This window comes from Schistocerca serialis, chromosome 7 (assembly GCF_023864345.2).
Source record: "Schistocerca serialis cubense isolate TAMUIC-IGC-003099 chromosome 7, iqSchSeri2.2, whole genome shotgun sequence".
NCBI classification, from domain to species: Eukaryota; Metazoa; Arthropoda; class Insecta; order Orthoptera; family Acrididae; genus Schistocerca; species Schistocerca serialis.
In genome coordinates, this window is record NC_064644.1 from 455,454,467 (window position 1) to 455,475,623 (window position 21,157).

The following is a 21,157-nucleotide window of genomic DNA, read 5'->3' on the forward strand; positions in this document are numbered from 1 at the left end:
CATCGTGCGAGTATTATGATCGTCAGTATGACCGAATATGGGTTTGGCAGAAGATTCTGTGGTTTTCCTGCCGACGAAACTGGTGACACACCAGAGAAGCCAAATATAGCAGGGTAGATTGGCATGTTCATGGAGAAATTATGTTCATAGACAATACTCGAATTACATGAGACTCTTCGTTTGTTTAGCTCATTACTAGGGTCTGTAGCTGAGAAAGTGATAAATATTTTACGCGGAAGTCGGAACGATCCTTTCCTATATTAATGACGTTACGTTAAAAACCTTGTACAGCGGGACACGTACAGCGCCAACTTGCAAGGGAGGTGAACTGGACCCGGCTCGAATACGCGACCGTAGACAGGTACACAGGCCAGCCTGAGTGTGGTTTTTACAGTTCCCCACGCTTGTTTGGGCAAGTGTCGGGCAGGTCGTCAATTTCCGCCTCAGAATATACAAGGCATAAATAGTTGAAATACGACGAGACACAGAACGTAGTTACGAGATCCATAGACAGACGACGGACACGCCTTCCCTCTCTTAAGACACCTCGACGACTGTGGCGTCGAAAAATGCATCCATCAACGAAGTTAAAGAACAAAATAAAGTTCGCCAAACCATGCAAAATCGGATACGTACTAGACAGTATAAATGCTAGGGAAAAGAAAAATTATTATTATACTGACGTGACAAAAGGTGTAGGTTACGTCCTAATATCGTGTTAGACCTTCTTTTGCCAAGCGTAGTGCAGTTGCTAAAAAAAAAATGGCTCAAATGGCTCTGAGCACTATGGGACTTAACATCTGTGGTCATCAGTCCCCTAGAACTTACAACTACTTAAACCTAACTAACCTAAGGGCATCACACACATCCATGCCCGAGGCAGGATTCGAACCTGGGACCGTAGCAGTCGCGCCGTTCCGGACTGCGCGCCTAGAACCGCTAGACCACCGCAGCCGGCTGCAGTTGCTCGACGTGGTACAGACTCAACAAGTCGTTGGAAGTCCCCTGCAGAAATTGTGAGCCAAGCTTCCTCTGTAGCAGTGCATTATTGTGAAACTGTTGCCTGTGCATGACTTCGTGCATGAACTGACCTTTCGATTATGGGATTCATATCGCGAAATCTGGATGGCCAAATAATTCGCTCAAATTGCCCAGAATGGTCTTCAAACCAATCGTGAGCAATTGTGGCCCTGTATGGCGCATTATGATCCCTAAAAATTCCATCGTTGTTTGTCTGCAAATGGTCTCAAAGTAGCTGCACATCAACATTTGCGGTCAGTGATAGGTTCAGTTGGATCAGAGGACCCAGTCCATTACATGTAAACAACGTAAAGACAGGCCACACCATTATGGAACCGCCACCAGCTTTCGCATTGTGCTGTTGACAATTTGGGTCCATGACTTCGTGGTGTCTGCGTCACCCTACCATCAGCTCTTACCAACCGGTACGGTCACGAGGCCAGGAGAGGCGCTGCAGACGATGTCGTGCCGTTAGCAAGTACATTCGCGTCGTTCATGTGCTGCCATAGCCCTTTCTTGTTAAGTGAAGACTGCCAGCCATTTCGTTCTCCGAGGTGAGATGTGATGCTTGAAATCTAGTATTTTCGGCACACTCTTGACACTGTGGATCTCAGAAAAATAAATCCACTAACGATTCCCGAAATTGAATGTCCCATGCGTCTATCTCCAGCTATCATTCTGCGATCAAAGTCTTAATTCCCGTCGTGTGTCCATAATCACGTCCGGAACCTTTCCACATGAATCACCTCACTGCAGATGGCAGCTCCAACATTGAACTGCTCTTTTATACCTTGTGTACCAGGCCTGGACGGCACCAAGGAATGTCGACCGGCCGCAGTGTGATCCTCTGCCTTGCGACGTGGGTACTTGAGAGGAGTGTGTTCACCACACCGCTCTCCCAACCGTTTTAGCAACTCTGCGGATCGTAGAGCCGCTTATTCTCATTCAAGTAGCTTCTCAATTGGTACCACGTAGCTAGTGCAACCCGTACCAGTCGACTCACCAAGGAAGAATCCTTGGCAGTTTTGGGACTCGAACCTAGGTCCTCCGCATGGCAGCCATTTACACTGACCACTCAATTACAGACACGAACTGTGTAGTACCAGGTACGTCAAAATTTTGCGTGGTAGCGAGTTATATTTGGTGGTTGGGGTTGGAAATGGGAAAATAGGCAGGAACAGACGGTGATGTCCCCTCCTCTCCAGAACCGAACCATAGCTTTACACATGATCGACGCTACTGTAAACTCAGTTACAGCCAATCACTAGAACTGAACGCAGGTTTCACGGGAAACACGACAAACTGACCTGAATTATAGGACTGTACACTCGGAAACTAGAGATCAGACATGAGCTCCGTATAATCGCTTCATACTCGCCAGCGAGTCATGTGGCGAAATCTCGGCACCATCTCCGTGTGTCCCTAGACTCTAAGCGTGAGTCTGGGCCGTAGCCCACACGTGACCTGAGTCTGTCGGCGGGAACAAGTGGACACGGCTCAATCAGAAAGGAGAGCGAGTACAAGAGTTCGCAAGTGTAACAGCGAACTCGCGGCATTCCTGCTTTACACACAAATGTACTGAAAGAAATTTCCGACATAAAACTGAAAATTACTTTTCATTTATTTCACACAATCAAGATTAGGCTTTACAGTCGTTTACAAGTGGAAGTTAAAACTTTACAAAATGTCCAACCTTCCTAAATGACAAAAGCAAGTTATGTGGTGTCACCGCCAGACATCACACTTGCTAGGTGGTAGCCTTTAAATCGACCGCGGTCCGTTAGCATACGTTGGACCCGCGTGTCGCCACTGTCAGTGATTGCAGACCGAGCGTCGCCACACGGCAGGTCTAGAGAGGCGTCCTAGCACTCGCCCCAGTTGTACAGCCGACTTTGCTAGCGATGGTTCACTGACAAATTACGCTCTCATTTCCGAGACGATAGTTAGCATAGCCTTCAGCTACGTCATTTGCTACGACCTAGCAAGGCGCCATAATCAATTGCTATTTATCTTGTGATGCATGTACCGTCAGACCGATGTTCACCACTTATGGATTAAAGTTAAGTATTCCAGAAGCTACGTACTGTTTTTACTAGACTCAACTCCTTTAACTGTTCCAGACCTCACGCCAGCCTGCGTGAGCTTAAACGCGTGCCTTTCGCCTAACTCATAGTGGCTTGGCTGTCTCGCCAAGTCACAACAAGTTATATACCAATTTAACCATCGATCGGTTAGAGGTGAATATTCTTCTTTTTATATACAGGGTGATTTTCTCCACGGTGTATAAACTCTAGGGATTGATCGATGTATATGGAACAAAAAAGATGGTATGAACTTATGTCGGAAAATGCATGGTTTCCATGCTAGAAACCATTATTTAATCATACATTGTTACAGATACTGCGGTCTAATATGCGCTGTACCACGCAGCCACAGTTACAGTATTTGTTTCAAACTGTTTCCATGTGCCTCAACGCATACGTGTACGCGCCTTAACATGTTCTGTCTCACACTTTCACATCGGCCAGGCTGCATCCGAACAAAGCCAGCATGAATACGCTGATTCAGTCTCTTCACATCTGGAATGGACTGTGCATACACGATACTTCTGAGATGGCGCCGTAGCCAGGAATCGTACGGGTTGAGATCCAGTGAACGAGCAGGCCATGCAACTGGACCACCTCGTCTGATCCATCGAATAGGCGATTGAGGTGCGTCCGGACGTTAACGGCGAAATGGACTGGAGCACCACCGTGTAACAGCCACATAACCCTTCGAATCATCAATGGCACTTCTTCCAGCAGTGGAAGCAAGGTCACCTGTAAGAAATGCCGATAGTTCCTGCCTGTTAGGCGACGTGGAAGGAAGACTGATCCCAAAATATGGTCGCCAGTTAACCCAACCCACACATTCCGGCTGCACCCATGCTGATAATTCGCTGCTACCATACAACGGGGGTTCTGCACACTATCCGAACGATGACTGTCATGAAAGTTGAAGATACCACTCTGCGTAAAGGTGGCCCCATCTGTGACAAATCCCGCAATCGTGGTTGCCTGGTGAAGAAACCAGTAACAAAACTGATCCAGATGCGGAAAGTCTGTCGCCTTGCACACTTTGTAAGTGATAAGGATAGCAACAATTGTCGTGCAGAGTGTTCCACGCGGTCATCTGGCTTACCCTGTACTGGCGGGCAAGCTGCCTGGTAGTAACATAACGATCGGCGTTAATCTCATTTTCCTCGAAGTCCGGTGTCCGAACATTTCGGGTGTCCTTCATGATTTCCTGCTTCCCGGAACGACCCCGGATCAGGCAAACGGCGAAATACTATTGCAAACATTGAGTGCTGTGGTTGTTGTCGGCGGGGATAGGTTTTCTAATACAACCTCACCGCTCGCCTCCCGTTGCCATTTGGCTTTCAGTAAGTAAACACCTTGTCAGACCTGGTTCGAATACGGAACCATTGTGTACAATGCTGTATCACATCCACTATCAGGAGAGTCAGCAAGAGAAGTGAATCGGACACAACACTACCAATTACTATAGCAGGAGAGGGCGCTAGGGTATGACGTATGAGGAACAGTACCACCCCCTAGGAGGAAACCATGCATACAGTAACTGTAGCTGTATGGTACAGCAGGTATTAGAGCGCACTCTCTGTAGCAAAGTATGACTTAATAACTTGTCTCTACCAAGGAAACCATGCATTTCCAGACGTAAGTTCATTAGCCCTTTTTTGTTACGTATCCTCTCATCTATCAATCCCTAGAGTTTGTACACGGTGGAAAATATAACTCTGTATATATTTATATAGCTAAAAGAGTCCTGTAAATTTATGTTAACATTTAATATCTATTCAGAGAATGTCTAACAGTTACGTTGACCTAGAGGGTGATCGGAAATTCCCGTTACAAGCTTCTAGGACTTCTAGAGGGGAGTAATTACACTATATTTTTGATTAGAAACCCATGTCTGAAAACGCACAGTGTCCGTTCTATGACGGTTTCATCGACGTATGCCGAGAGAAAGAGAAAAGTCTCAGAGTTGCTTGTCCTGGAATGCAATAGGGTAGACAGGATGACGTGTACTATGTCACATAGTCACCTGATGTCCCTTAACGTCTGTCTTGCTGCGAGACCTAATGATAGTGCTCCACCTTATTTCTCACGTGCGGTTCGGAGACATCTCGACAGACCATATGGTGAAAGATGCATAGGCCTAGGTGGTCCAACAATGTGGTCGCCGCGATCGCCGAACTTTGCTCCTACGGACTACTTCTTGTGGGTTCGTATGCAAAGTTTAGGAAAAATTTGAAATTTGTGGATAGGACTACGGGACCAAACTGGTAAGGTCATCGGTCCCCAGATTTACGCACTACTTAACTTAAACCAAACTAACTTACGCTAAGGACAACACTCACACCCGTACCGCCGGCCAGGGTGGCCGAGCGTTTCTAGGCGCTACAGTCTGGAACAGCGCGACCGCTACGGTCGCAGGTTCGAATCCTGCCTCGGGCATGGATGTGTGTGATGTCCTTAGGTTAGTTAGGTTTAAGTAGTTCTAATTTCTAGGAGACTGATGACCTCAGAAGTTAAGTCCCATAGTGCTCAGAGCCATTTTGAACACCCATACCCGAACCTCCGCCGGGGGGAGCCTCGCGAACCACGACAAGGCGCCTTAGACCGCACGGCTACCCCTCGCGGCTGCAGAGTTTAATTTACGATCTCCTGTAGAGACGTAGAAAGATCTGCTCGCGCGAGCTCTAGTCGCTGCTCTAGAAATTAAAGAGACGCCAGGTGGGACGGAGGGTGTGTACCAGAACATGCTTCTAAGGTACAATGTTTGTAACAACGTTGGTTGTCGCCAGGTCGAGCCGCTGTTTTAATGCATCACTACCGTTGTGTACGTACAGTTTTCTGTGTTTCTTTTTGTTTCGTATATTGTTTTAAAACAATTGAATGTGACTAAGCGATAAATAGATGTTTCGTTATGTTTCCTTTCGAATTGTTACCTAATAATTGTACTTCATTTCCTCAAACGGAAGTGAATGAGTTAAACATTTCAGTTGAAATCGTTCTAGAAATGAAACGGTACATTGCTGGACACAGGTTCCTATTCAAAAAATTATGTACGCACTCCTTTCTACAAGTCCCCTAGAAGTTTGTAACGAGAATTTCGGAACACCCCGTAAACAGATTTTCGAGGCGTTACCGAGGGCCGGCCGGAGTGGCCGAGCGGTTAAAGGCGCTACAGTCTGGAACCGCACGACCGCTACGGTCGCAGGTTCGAATCCTGCCTCGGGCATGGATGTGTGTGGTGTCCTTAGGTTAGTTAGGTTTAAGTAGTTCTAAGTTCTAGGGGACTTATGACCACAGCAGTTGAGTCCCATAGTGCTCAGAGCCATTTGAACCGTTACCGAGGCTGTACCGACAGAATCAGAAAACTTGACGTGAGAATGGGGTGTAGTCTCTAAATTGTGATTAACTATAGAATAAATTACAAAAATGAATGATAAGCCACACAACTAGCTTTTAGTCCATAAAAGCAAGTTGCCATGACGAAATCAGCACAGAAATAGCGCGCTTTTTTTGTCGCAGGGATATTATAGTGACGTTGCTCTGTGCCTAGTTTTCGTTTGACGCAGCACATACGTTTTCTAATAAAGAAAGCAAGTCTACAACCATTTCGGTTGCATCGGGCGAAATTTGTATGTATTTCGCCTGAAGCGTGGGCTATAGAGTGAAACTTATTTCAGGTATCACTTCTTCTCTAATGGAACACTTTTGCAATTATGTACTTTACATAAATTAATTTTCGTCTTACATCCTCCTCAGTCTCACAAAACACAGCTTCGTTAAAGGCCATCTGATCCCGACAATCGGTCATTTCGCCTTGTCACATCTACTTCACAGCAGCATGATCGCGTACTCATCTTCCGTACTAACAGTAGGTCAATATTAGTCGTACACTGCTGTACGCTTCAGCAAGAGAGAACAAGATGACTTGTATAAAACGACCGAAGCGCCGCGGTTCTCACGAGGAGAATACGGCGGGTGCCATAATTCGAATTCCCACAAATTTGCCTCAGGGGAAGAGCGCTCTTAAATAACCGAAATCAGGTTATCCGTAGTTATTTCACAGTTTCTGAGAAGACGGTGGTTAGAGTTTTCGATGTAGTTTATGTGCCTTTTAGCGATCAAGAAATTCAGCCGAAGTAGTAGCACAGTGGCTATTATTGAGGCTTCACACTTTTGCGCCCCGTGTTCGATATCCGATTATAACTTTTATTCTTGTTTTTCATTTATCTGCCTATGTCCGTAGACGATTACTACACGAATGTTTCCCAGTGTATATTGAAATAACCTTCTCCTTACTCGTTTAATAACAGTATGTCTGGCGAATGAAGTATAAAGAAAATGAATGGAAAAATTACTTAAAATCATTTTGGGTGAAATTCGTCTAGTATATCTTGATCCATAATTCATTGCAAGCTCACGTTTTCCGAAAAGCGACTCGTTATGCGCGGTTTGCCGCGAAATTATTGCCAACGCTTGAAATCTTCAGCTACGTTAACGACGTTTCTGTCCCTAAAGAGACCCATTCTAACGAATATCGTTGTGGCAAGCCTGCCTTCGTGCGATGCTTGTTGTGTTTGTAATTTCTACGTTTCGAATGTTTCTATAATCGCTACCATCCAAGAAAATTCACCAAATCCCCCAACAGAATAAACAACAGAATTAAATATCAGAACTGATATAAGAATGAAATATAAGAATATGAGTATTTAGAAAGATTGAAAATCCTGGAAATACCACATACACATGTATTATGGACGTATGACACTTATTGTGAAACACCATTGTTATTTCTGAATTAATATAACGGCCTTGTATCCTCTAACTTGATAAGAAACATTCGTGTAGTAACCTTCTACGGACATGGGTAGATAACTGATATAAAAAGAATATATATTCTTTGACCACGAATAGAGCCGGCCGGGGTGGACGAGCGGTTCTAGGCGCTACAGTCTGGAACCGCGCGACCGCTACCGTCGCAGGTTCGAATCCTGCCTGGGGCATGGATGTGTGTGATGTCCTTAGGTAAGTTAGGTTTACGTGGCACTAACTCTAGGGGACTGATGACCTCAGATGTTAAGTCCCATAGTGCTCAGAGCCATTTGAACCATTTGAACCACGAATAGACAAGGTCAAGCTGAGCGGCTGGAAAAGCGAAAGCGTAGGATATTAAGGAAAGTGATGGACAATGGCGAATGAGAGCAAAGGAGGACTTGTGCAGCAAGACAGAACCTATCACAGCATCCATTAAGAAGAGACGATTATTATTTTACGGTCATCTCATGAGGATGGACGGTGGCAGACTAACTAAAAGAACATGCAGTTTCATCCAAGCTACGAAAACAAGGCCAAAATGGTTTGAAGAATGTGAAAAAGATCTTAGACAGATTGGTATCTCAGAAAGAGAAATTCCTGACAGGAAAAAATTTAGAAAATTGGTGAACAACTACCAAGGTTTTAAAGTGGCATCAACGTACAAAAGAGGGAGAGGACCATTATCCGACAACCATAAACAGGCACTTCTTGGTGGGCTCAGAAGATACTGCAGGAAGTCAAAGCTGGAACAAGAACAAGAGCTAGACACTAAAATATATATGGTCCATTGATAGTGACCGGGCCAAATACCTCATGAAATAAGCATCAAACGAGAAAACTACAAAGAACGAAACTCATCTAGCTTGAAGGAGGAAACCAAATGGCGATATGGTTGGCCCGCTAGATGGCGCTGCCATAGGTCAAACGGATATCAACAGCGTTTTATTAAATTGGAACCCCCATTTTTGTTACATATTCGTGTAGTACGCAAAGAAATATGAGTGTTTTAGTGGGACCACTTTTTTCGCTTGGTGATAGATGGCGTTGTAATAGACACAAACGTATAAGTACGTGGTATCACGTAACATTCCGCCAGTGCGGATGGTATTTGCTTCGTGATACATTACCCGTGTTAAAATGGACCGTTTACCAATTGCGGAAAAGGTCGATATCGTGTTGATGTATGGCTATTGTGATCAAAATGCCCAACGGGCGTGTACTATGTATGCTGTTCGGTATCCTGGACGACATCATCCAAATGTCCGGACCGTTCGCCGGATAGTTACGTTATTTAAGGAAACAGGAAGTGTTCAGCCACATGTGAAACGTCAACCATGGCATGCATCAAATGATGATGCCCAAGTAGGTGTTAGCTGCTGTCGCGGCTAACCCGCACATCAGTAGCAGTGAAATTGCGCGAGTATCGGGAATCTCAAAAACTTCGGTGTTGAGAATGCTACATCAACATCGATTGCACCCGTACCATATTTCTATGCACCAGGAATTGCATGGCGACGACTGAACGTCGTGTACAATTCTGCCACTGAGCACAAGAGAAATTACGGGGCGATGACAGATTTTTTGCACACGTTCTATTTAGCGACAAAGCGTCATTCACCAACAGCGGTAACGTAAAGCGGCATAATATGCACTATTGGGCAACGGAAAATCCACGATGGCTGCGACAAGTGGAACATCAACGACATTGGCGGGTTAATGTATGGTGCGGCATTATGGGAGGAAAGATAAATGGCCCCCATTTCATACATGGCAATGTATGCTGATTTCCTACGTAATGTTCTACCGATGTTACTACAAGATGTTTCACTCCATGACAGAATGGCTGTGTACTTCCAACATGATGGATGTCCGGCACTTTGCTCGCGTACGGTTGAAGCGGTACTGAATAGCATATTTCATGACAGGTGGATTGGTCGTCGAAGCACCATACACGGCCCGCACGTTTAGCGGATCTGACGTCCCCGGATTTCTTTCTGTGGGGAAAGTTGAAGGATATTTGCCATCGTGATCCACCGACAACGCCTCACAAGACGAATCAGCGCATTGTCAATGCATGTGCGAACATTACGGAAGGCGAACTACTCGCTGTTGAGAGGAATGCCGTTACACGTATTGCCAAATGCATAGAGGTTGACGGACATCATTTTGAGCATTCATTGCATTAATATGGTATTTACAGGTAATCACTCTGTAACAGCACGCGTTCTCAAAGGTAAACGTATCAAATTGGAACAATCGAAATAAAATGTTCAAATGTACCTACGCTCTGCACTTTAATTTAAAAAACCTACCTGTTACCAACTGTTCGTCTAAAATTGTGAGCCATATGTTTGTTACTATTACAGCGCCATCTATCACAAAGCGAAAAATGTGGTCCAACTAAAACATTCATATTTCTTTATGTACTATACGAATATGTAATAAAAAATGGGGGTTCCTATTTTTTAAAAACGCAGTTGATATCCGTTAGACCTATGGCAGCGCCATCTAGCGGGCCAACCATAGCGCCATCTGGTTTCAGAGTTCAAGCTAGACAAGTTTGGTTCTTTGTAGTTTCTTCGTTTGACACTTATTTCGTGCGATATTTGGCTCGGTCACGATCAATGGACCACCCTGTATAAAAATGACAATTGATCCATTTCTATGTTCGTCAACTTTGTGTTATCTTGAGTCTAGATCTGTATATTAATCTGACTATGCATCTCTTTCAGCATCTGAGTGTGCTTCTGTGTTTTTGTCTGTATCTGTGTCATCCCAAGTGCCCTGTTCCCGTGTATGTGTGTTTGGCCTTGTTCGTGTACTTGTTTGTTCTTTTTATACAATTCGTATAACATACGTGACGCATAATTAGTTATGTCATTGAGTATGCTCCAATCGTCCGCCTGTCGTAGAATTTGTCCTTTATCGTCATGCCCTATTCGGGTCGTATGTGCATGAGTCTGTCACAGTGTAAAATGATATGTTCAGGACATACTATTCGTCCACAAGTGCATATGGGTGTTCAGCTGAGAGCAAACCGAGAGAGATGTTCTCGACGCAGACCATGGCCCATGAGGAAATAGACAATGCCACCTCCGGGATCTATATGTTTTAGCCTCATCCCCTATTTAATGTTTGGGGAAAGGTGTCCACGCGACGCCCCTTTTCTGTCGAATCCCATTCTCCATACCAGGTATTGTTTCGCCAGCGGTTTAATTGGTACCTTTCTGTGAGTGCTCTCCTATAATTTCAAATACTTTTTTCACGTCTGCCTTTCTTCAGTCAGTATGCTGCTGCTCTTTGACGGATAGTGATGTCAATGGGGCACCCTCCAATCACCAAGCATAGAGCCTCTGCCGATGTTTGCCGAATGCCCCTAACATCCTGAGCAGAACATTTATTTGGCAACATCTCACAGTGAGTGTATGTGTTGCAATCCTCAGTCGATGCGCCCAGGCGCTCACTGCAAAGCGTACTATGGATTTGAATTGTACGACACGATACGTACAGTAGTTCACGAAACACTAGACCATCACCCATCACCAGTGGCCAAAGACGCGCAGTCACGAGCAGGAAAGCGCCAGGTTGGCCGGCGCCGCCAGCGAGAGGGCGCACAGAGAGAGAGAGAGAGAGAGAGAGAGAGAGAGAGAGGGAGAGGGAGAGAGGGAGAGAGGGAGAGAGATGGTCCGCAACGGATTGCCGATCGGACCTGGCTGCGAGACCGACCCTGCCTGGGGTCGCGAGGCGACGGCGGCTTTCTAGCCCCGGGCGCATTCGACCTCTGCGCGTGACTGGCCGACCGGCCGTGTCCGCGAATACCGACCCAAAGAGAGGCACTACTGCCCCGCCTGCGCTTCCTGGAACTCGTTCCGTACAGCCGGCTGCTGGCCTGGGACGCTACATGTCTCTCCTCACGTCCAGCGCTGCCTTCTACTCTAAAGTTTGTGAGAATTACAACACCCAGAAAGAATTGCTCGAATGACTCTAAGACGCTCTGATCTAATCCAGTCTCAAATCTCCTCCGGTGTGTAATACCCGCAACAAATGCTACCCCGCATATTGCCACAAGTGCCGTGACAAATCCCCCAACGATAACCGAACTCACAGTCGACACTCCAGTCCAGCCCAACTTCCACCATCGCTCCAACAGCTGAAGACACTGCCCGTTTCATCACAATACAACTGCTAAACATCCATCCTTAGCAACCCCTCCTACAACTGAAGAAATTGTTCGCTTCATTACAGTAGCCCTTCTAAACATCCGCCCCTTATAACCCTTTCCCATAGCACAAAATATTATCCAACATTCATCTTTAGCAGCCCCTCCAACAATGGAAGAAACTGTCCGTTTTGGCACAACAGCACTACTAAAAATTCGTAGTTACCAACCCCTCCCACAGCCGAAGAAATTATCTGCGTCGTTACAGTAGTCCTACGTAACATTCTTCCTTGGCAACCCCTTCCTAGAGCCACATTGTCACAATAGTCCTGCTAAACATCATTTTTAGCAACGCCATCAAAACACGAAGAAGTTGTTCACTTTGTCACAACATTCATTCCTGCAACTAGATCTATGTAACTTTCAACCTATTATCCATTCCATATTATCCCACCGACTAACACATTCTACTCTCCCAGCACCGAATGCCCGACGAAACAATCTCCTCTCCTTTCCTCCCCCGCCCCCTCCCCCCACAACCCCCACCCCCCAAAATCTCATCGGTCCCTATTTTTCTGATTCCCAGGCACTCAACCCACTCATTTTCTTGACCATATTCTTTTCTTACCTGTCACGTCGAATGAAGATTCTAAACCTAACCTCTACTCAAACATAATGAAATCTGTTACCAACAGTTCGTCGATCCGATTTTTTCCTCATATACATGCATTTGAAACTTCTTTATTTAAATGTGTGTGTCTGTACTTAAATTGCTGAATGACTGAGAAGATGAAACTTCTACGTTATTTGACTCTGAAACAGCAGAGTAAAACTGAACGTACTGAGCCTACTTTCTCTTTACTTTTTCTTATCATGTCAACACTGACCTACAATATTCTAGCGCAACGCAATGTGACTGCTCAAGAAAATTACAACCTGACTTCAAATAATTAATTGAAAAGGATGGCCCTGACTAAAAAGAAATCTTAACAATAACCTATACATTTCATTAAGCACGTACCTCACAAAAATCTTCATTACGCGAACTACTGCAATACAGCGAGCGTCAATACTGCCAGCTAAATGAAAGATCCTGACTACTAAAGCCAGTAACTACCAACAGGCATGTGGTTAGCAAAGGAAAGATTTTGTAGCAAACCAAATAATGTATTTTTTTACCTTAATAATGTGACATCCAGTTCAAACACGAATATAAATCGTCATTGACGTCAACTACAAAGATATATAACCACGAATAATTTCGAATCTCCAAGTCGGATACTTCCAGATCGTTAGCCTGCGCTAACACTTCAGACCTCTACCCTCCATCACTGCTGGCTGTTCACCTCCAACTGCCCAACAGTACTTCCATCATTGCTGGCGACTAACTTCCAACTGCCCAACAGTACTGGCGATTAACTTCCAACAACGAGTCCGACCAGCCACAGAGTCTCTTACAAAGAAGGCACAGTCAGAGATCCAATGCAAAGCGCTACACAGTGCTGCCAACACAGAAGCAGCCCACTTACACATTATCTGATCAAAAGTATCCGGACACCCCTAGTTAATGAGAAAATGACCACTACTTGTCACGAAAGGCGGGGCCGCCAGTATAAAAGGAAGCGCGAGGCGACGTTGTCAGTAGCAAAGCAGTAACAGCAAAATGGTCAGCAAGAAAAGCGCAGTGACTTCCAACGTGGGCTATAAATTGGGTCACCTGAGTAACAAATCCATGAGACACATTTCAACTGTTCTAAACCTGACCAAGTCAGCTATTGCTGACGTTATTGTGGAATGGAAAGGCGAAGGAACGACCAACACCGAAATGACCTCACGTGCTGACAGACAGAGACTGCTTTGCATTACAGAGAATGATTGTGAAAAACTGCATGACATCAGCGGTCCACCTAGCACAGTGACTGTGGGTAGGGAGTTAAAAAGAAGGGGTACAGTGTTCGAGCACCTCCTCATAAGCCACACATGTCTGCAGTCAGTGCTGACATTTGATGTGATGTAAAGAAAAACGGGACTGGACAATGAAGGACTGAAAACGAGCTCTTTGGAGTGATGAATCATGCTATATCTTGTGACAATGCGATAGAATGGTATGGATTTGACGAATGCCTGGGGAACGTAACCTGCAGTGAAGTGCAGTGGAAGTGGCATTACGGTATGGAAAAGTTTTTCGTAGTTGTCGCTTGATCACCTTAGTGCGCTCAATAAAAGGCTAAATACGGAAGGGTATGAACACATTTTACAAATACTGTACTTGAGGAAAATCTCGGTGACGACGATAGTCATAGAGCACCCACTGTAAGGTAATGGCTTGTATATAATAACGTACCTGAAATGGACTCGTCTGCCTGAGTTCCAATGGAACACCTTTTGGATCAATTAGAACGTCGACTTCGCTCCAGACCATAGTATCCAACAAGACTACCTTCTGTGGTTCAGTTCTTGAAGAAGAATAGGCTGGCATCTTTCCACATATACTCAGACACGTCATTGCAAGTGCCCCAGTAGAGATCAAGCCAACATAAAGGCAAAGGGTGGACACACTCTATATTAACGTCGACTCAGAGCTGTCCAAATACTTTTAATCAGATAGTGTGCACTTATATAAAGCATTTCCATGAATCCTAACTTCATCAATAGTTCAATCCCATAGCCACCAGCCGCGTTCATAATATCATTTCAATTGCTATAAAACAATGCACGTTCCAAAATTTTATCAATTCCTTTCTTAATTTCTAAGAAGAAAGTCGTACGTTGCCAGTTTGTAAAATCTCTGGCAGAAGAATGGTATGTTGCAGCAGTGTCAGCCCTCTGTCACCAGCGATGGATGAGGATATAAAATAACGATGATGAAAGAAAAAAGAACAGAGATGGGCCACGTGTAGAGACAGTAGCGCCCTCCATAATGTGACTGGAAAAGTCAGAATTGTGCTAGTGAAAAGTTATAAGACTGGAAGATTATAAATAGCAGAATTTCGTGATGTCGTTAACGGTTGTGTTATCAGCATGTGAGCGGACCCTAACAAGACAGAATGGTTGCTCATAGGGAAGTGGATGTTTCATGCCGTGACATATCTTCTCGCGCAGGGTCAGGGCATTTCACCTGCCTCGAGATGACTGGGTGTCTTGTTGTCCTCATCACCTCATCTTCATTCATGAAAGTGGCGAAATTGGACTGAGCAAAGGTTGGGAATTTATACGGGCGCTGATAACCGCGCAGTTGAGCACCCCAAAAACCAAACATCATCATCATCTTCTTCTCGCGCTAAGATGGCTGTAAATACGGTCGCACAGCGCAAGAGCACCAACTACGGAAGTTTAAGAAAAGACAATAAAAAAAGTTGTTTTTCAGTAGCTTTGTGCGTCGTTAGTGACTAATCACTGGGCAGCAGACCGAAATGTAAAGTTCAATTCTTTGCAGGAATGTTTCATACAACCCGAAATGAGTGAATGAAATCGCAGAAAATGTTGTTATATGAATACTTTAGGACTACTTGGTTATTTTACTAAAAATTACATCAGTAACATGCACTGGCAAACAGATAATCAGCCCATGAAGAGAAGGTAGTGACGCGCGTACCTGAAGTATCCGTTCTGATTTAGGTTTTCCATTACCATCCCAAATATCTACTCCCTTGGCGGTAACTGTCCTCTCCAGTGTGCAGCTTTCGGTGAAATCCGCCTAGGGAGTTAGCAAGGCTGCAGGGTGGCTATTAAGGATTAAACAACACACGGAAACCACTTTTTCCCACAGTTGTCTGTGCATGAAGGCACTTTCTCACAGAGATTCTCGTATGAAAGTTTCTCACCACGAGCGTGTCGTAATTGATTTCTAAATGCAAGCACTCATACGTTCATTTAGAAATTACCGTACTGTTGCATATTTTGAAAATTCGGGTTCGCGTAAGAACTACTACTGCTATATACGTACTCCTCCGAATTTTTTTATGTCAGTCTCTTAAAGCTTTTAAAATAAAACAAACTCTAACATTCTACATCTCTATTCTTCATGTCTACATATTTATTTCTTAACAGAGTCACCCTGGAGACACATGTCTCCCAACGAGAGACCTGTTTGTTGATACCGTCTCTGTAGAATGTTTTATTTTGTTAACGGAGCCACAACCACACCTGTGTTCGCACCGCTTCGTCACTACCATAGTGAAGTCCTCGAAGGTGTTCTTTAAGTCTTACAAACAGATGAAAATCACACGTTGTCAAGTCGGGACTGTACGGAGAGAAGAGTTTTATTGCAGAACTAATACAGCACATAAATATGTTTCGAGAAAATACGATTTCTTGTTTCTCTCTGTTTCTAATACATGACTCAATAATGTTACACGATCATCAGAGGATTTCACTTTATGCTTCAGAATATTTGGGTGTTCTAGCCTCTCTATGAAGCGAAGAATAGCGAGTAAAGCGAAAACAATTTACAGAGTTGCAGCAACACGGAAGTCATTGCCACCAACAACAAAATTCCACATCACGAGCTGTGCAAAAATACCAGCTATACAGTAGAAGACAAACAGCAACATGAACAGTTAAATGTGCTGTTAAGTACGATAAAATAAGACCCAATGATAACAGAGTAGCAACATTGAAACATGTATGGGTAAACTTAGAAAAAAAAAAGCAAATAGATTTAAGCTTTAAAACCAAAGCTACAAAACCAAAAGAAAAACACATGTAAAGCAGTATCTACGAAATTTGTAAGTAGAAATTCAAATTATTGTGACGTCACAGAAAATCTGAAAGTGCCCACTATTTATAGCCTCTACGTATAACGTCCCGCATACAAACTAAAACAGTGTAAATTCAAATATTTATATATCTAAGGCTAATGAAGATGCCTTTCAAACAATAAAGGCGAAACGGGTATGACACAAAAAATTCATTTCGTTCACTTTTAGATAGACGAATCAAAAATGATTATCAACACAATATTGCAAGCAACTGAGAACAATAAGATAACAAAAGTTTAAAACAGTGATGTTTTATCCAAGGAGCAATCCTCAGAAAACCTTTATTACTCAGGCAAATGCGGAGGCATTAGTGACCACACTGAGAGGTTGGGTTGGGTTGTTTCGGGGAAGAGACCAAACAGCGAGGTCATCGGTCTCATCGGATTAGGGAAGGATGGGGAAGGAAGCCGGCCATGCCCTTTCAAAGGAACCATCCCAGCATTTGCCTGGAGCGATTTAGGGAAATCACGGAAAACCTAAATCAGGATGGCCGGACGCGGGATTGAACCACACTGAGGAATATCACCTCAGGACTGCTACAGAGCAAATGTCCGTTATATTTTACATCATGTTCACAAAACTCGCAAACGTCAAGATGTTAAAACTGTGGCCGATTGGAAAGCTAATTCCAGAAGTAGAAGGATGAGAATAAGGAGAATGCGGAGGAAGAATGTTGTTGTTGTTGTTGTGGTCTTCAGTCCTGAGACTGGTTTGATGCAGCTCTCCATGCTACTCTATCCTGTGCAAGCTTTTTCATCTCCCAGTACCTACTGCAACCTACATCCTTCTGAATCTGCTTAGTGTATTCATCTCTTGGTCTCCCTCTACGATTTTTGCCCTCCACGCTACCCTCCAATACTAAATTGGTGATCCCTTGATGCCTCAGAACATGTCCTACCAACCGATCCCTTCTTCTGGTCAAGTTGTGCCACAAACTTCTCTTCTCCCCAATCCTATTCAATACTTCCTCATTAGTTATGTGATCTACCCATCTAATCTTCAGCATTCTTCTGTAGCACCACATTTCGAAAGCTTCTATTCTCTTCTTGTCCAAACTATTTAGCGTCCATGTTTCACTTCCATACATGGCTACACTCCATACGAATACTTTCAGAAATGACTTCCTGACACGTAAATCAATACTGGATGTTAACAAATTTCTCTTCTTCAGAAACGCTTTCCTTGCCATTGCCAGCCTACATTTCATATCCTCTCTACTTCGACCATCATCAGTTATTTTGCTCCCCAAATAGCAAAACTCCTTTACTACTATAAGTGTCTCATTTCCTAATCTAATTCCCTCAGCATCACCCGACTTAATTAGACTACATTCCATTATCCTTGTTTTGCTTTTGTTGATGTTCATCTTATATCCTCCTTTCAAGACACTGTCCATTCCATTCAACTGCTCTTCCAAGTCCTTTGCTGTCTCTGACAGAATTACAATGTCATCGGCTAACCTCAAAGTTTTTATTTCTTCTCCATGAATTTTAATACCTACTCCGAACTTTTCTTTTGTTTCCTTTACTGCTTGCTCAATATACAGATTGAACAACATCGGGGAGAGGCTACAACCCTGTCTTACTCCCTTCCCAACCAATGCTTCCCTTTCATGTCCCTCGACTCTTATAACTGCCATCTGGTTTCTGTACAAATTGTAAATAGCCTTTCGCTCCCTGTATTTTACCCCTGCCACCTTTAGAATTTGAAAGAGAGTATTCCAGTCAACATTGTCAAAAGCTTTCTCTAAGTCTACAAATGCTAGAAACGTAGGTTTGCCTTTCCTTAATCTTTCTTCTAAGATAAGTCGTAAGGTCAGTATTGCCTCACGTGTTCCAGTGTTTCTACGGAATCCAAACTGATCTTCCCCGAGGTTGGCTTCTACTAGTTTTTCCATTCGTCTGTAAAGAATTCGTGTTAGTATTTTGCAGCTGTGACTTATTAAGCTGATAGTTCGGTAATTTTCACATCTGTCAACACCTGCTTTCTTTGGGATTGGAATTATTATATTCTTCTTGAAGTCTGAGGGTATTTCGCCTGTTTCATACATCTTGCTCACAAGATGGTAGAGTTTTGTCAGGACTGGCTCTCCCACGGCCGTCAGAAGTTCCAATGGAATATTGTCTACTCCGGGGGCCTTGTTTCGACTCAGGTCTTTCAGTGCTCTGTCAAACTCTTCATGCAGTATTGTATCTCCCATTTCATCTTCATCTACATCCTCTTCCATTTCCATAATATTGTCCTCAAGTACATCGCCCTTGTATAGACCCTCTATATACTCCTTCCACCTTTCTGCTTTCCCTTCTTTGCTTAGAACTGGGTTTCCATCTGAGCTCTTGATATTCATACAAGTCGTTCTCTTATCTCCAAAGGTCTCTTTAATTTTCCTGTAGGCGGTATCTATCTTACCCCTAGTGAGATAGGCCTCTACATCCTTACATTTGTCCTCTAGCCATCCCTGCTTAGCCATTTTGCACTTCCTGTCGATCTCATTTTTGAGACGTTTGTATTCCTTTTTGCCTGTTTCACTTACTGCATTTTTATATTTTCTCCTTTCATCAATTAAATTCAATATTTCTTCTGTTACCCAAGGATTTCTACTAGCCCTCGTCTTTTTACCTACTTGATCCTCTGCTGCCTTCACTACTTCATCCCTCAAAGCTGCCCATTCTTCTTCTACTGTATTTCTTTCCCCCATTCCTGTCAATTGTTCCCTTATGCTCTCCCTGAAACTCTGTACAACCTCTGGTTCTTTCAGTTTATCCAGGTCCCATCTCCTTAAATTCCCACCTTTTTGCAGTTTCTTCAGTTTTAATCTACAGGTCATAACCAATAGATTGTGGTCAGAGTCCACATCTGCCCCTGGAAATGTCTTACAATTTAAAACCTGGTTCCTAAATCTCTGTCTTACCATTATATAATCTATCTGATACCTTTTAGTATCTCCAGGGTTCTTCCAGGTATACAACCTTCTTTCATGATTCTTAAACCAAGTGTTAGTTATGATTATGTTGTGCTCTGTGCAAAATTCTACCAGGCGGCTTCCTCTTTCATTTCTGTCCCCCAATCCATATTCACCTACTATGTTTCCTTCTCTCCCTTTTCCTACACTCGAATTCCAGTCACCCATGACTATTAAATTTTCGTCTCCCTTCACAATCTGGATAATTTCTTTTATTTCATCATACATTTCTTCAATTTCTTCGTCATCTGCAGAGCTAGTTGGCATATAAACTTGTACTACTGTAGTAGGTGTGGGCTTCGTATCTATCTTGGCCACAATAATGCGTTCACTATGCTGTTTGTAGTAGCTTACCCGCATTCCTATTTTCCTATTCATTATTAAACCTACTCCTGCATTACCCCTATTTGATTTTGTGTTTATAACCCTGTAGTCACCTGACCAGAAGTCTTGTTCCTCCTGCCACCGAACTTCACTAATTCCCACTATATCTAACTTCAACCTATCCATTTCCCTTTTTAAATTTTCTAACCTACCTGCTCGATTAAGGGATCTGACATTCCACGCTCCGATCTGTAGAACGCCAGTTTTCTTTATCCTGATAACGACATCCTCTTGAGTAGTCCCCGCCCGGAGATCCGAATGGGGGCTATTTTACCTCCGGAATATTTTACCCAAGAGGACGCCATCATCATGTAATCATACAGCAAAGCTGCATGCCCTCGGGAAAAATTACGGCTGTAGTTTCCCCTTGCTTTCAGCCGTTCGCAGTACCAGCACAGCAAGGCCGTTTTGGTTATTGTTACAAGGCCACATCAGTCAATCATCCAGACTGTTGCCCTTGCAACTACTGAAAAGGCTGCTGCCCCTCTTCAGGAACCACACGTTTGTCTGGCCTCTCAACAGATACCCCTCCGTTGTGGTTGCACCTACGGTACGGCTATCTGTATCGCTGAGGCACGCAAGCCTCCCCACCAACGGCAAGGTCCATGGTTCATGGGGGGGAGGAAGAATATGAAAACGAAATCGCTGCTAGAAGAATATATACATATACTTTTTTTTTTAAAAATCACACAGGGCTATTTCTCTGTCGCTAATAACCTTCATGTCGATTTATCATTATTCAAACTTTCCTAGTCTCTTTCCCTTAGTTTCACTCTAAACTTGCCCAATAGCTGAAAGTTAAAAACCAGGTGTGCAGGAACAGCTACCACTCATTATGTAAAAACGTGTTCTGTTTCAGATCAAGCAAACTCGTTTCGAGGCAAGGACGTTCGTCTACCGCTGATATCATCACAAGGTGAATAGTTCTGAACGCTGTTGGTGTTTGTCGATTTCAGCGATCTCAAGAATAACGGCATTCACC